The sequence below is a fragment of the Poecilia reticulata genome, unplaced genomic scaffold (genome assembly GCF_000633615.1).
Source record: "Poecilia reticulata strain Guanapo unplaced genomic scaffold, Guppy_female_1.0+MT scaffold_219, whole genome shotgun sequence".
Taxonomy (NCBI): Eukaryota; Metazoa; Chordata; class Actinopteri; order Cyprinodontiformes; family Poeciliidae; genus Poecilia; species Poecilia reticulata.
Window position 1 is genome coordinate 278,943 of NW_007615023.1, and position 541 is coordinate 279,483.

A 541-nucleotide genomic window follows, 5' to 3' on the forward strand; every position below is an offset into this window, starting at 1 on the left:
GAGGAAGAGGAGGATGAAGATGAGGAAGAGGATGAAGAGGAGGATGAAGATGAGGATGAAGATGAGGAAGAGGAGGAGCTTCTTCAGCCTGTTCGGATCAAATCAGGGTTTTTTAAGCCTTTAGTTGATGGTTAGTCGACAGGAAATTGGGTAACGAGAGAAGAGAAGACATGCGGCAAAGGTCGCCAAGCCGGGAATCGAACCTGCGACGTCGAGGACTAAGGCCTCCATATGTGGGCCGTGGTGAAACCCTGAGCCGCCACGGCTCACCCAGTAAAAAACGCCAGAGTTGAATCAACACCCAGAAGTGTCTCTAGGTGTCCAGGTCAGCTGGTGTTAAATTCAACAACAGAGTCACATTAACATTAACACCAGTGTTGGTGTTAAAATATATGAAAAGTAACACCAGTGTAGAGTTGATCACAAAACGTAATGTGGTGTTAAAAAGTAAATGATTGACCCAGAAGGTTTCGATATCAATCAAATCCAGTGGAAAATATTCAGACTAATGTTAATGTAGCAACAAAATGGGTGTCAATCT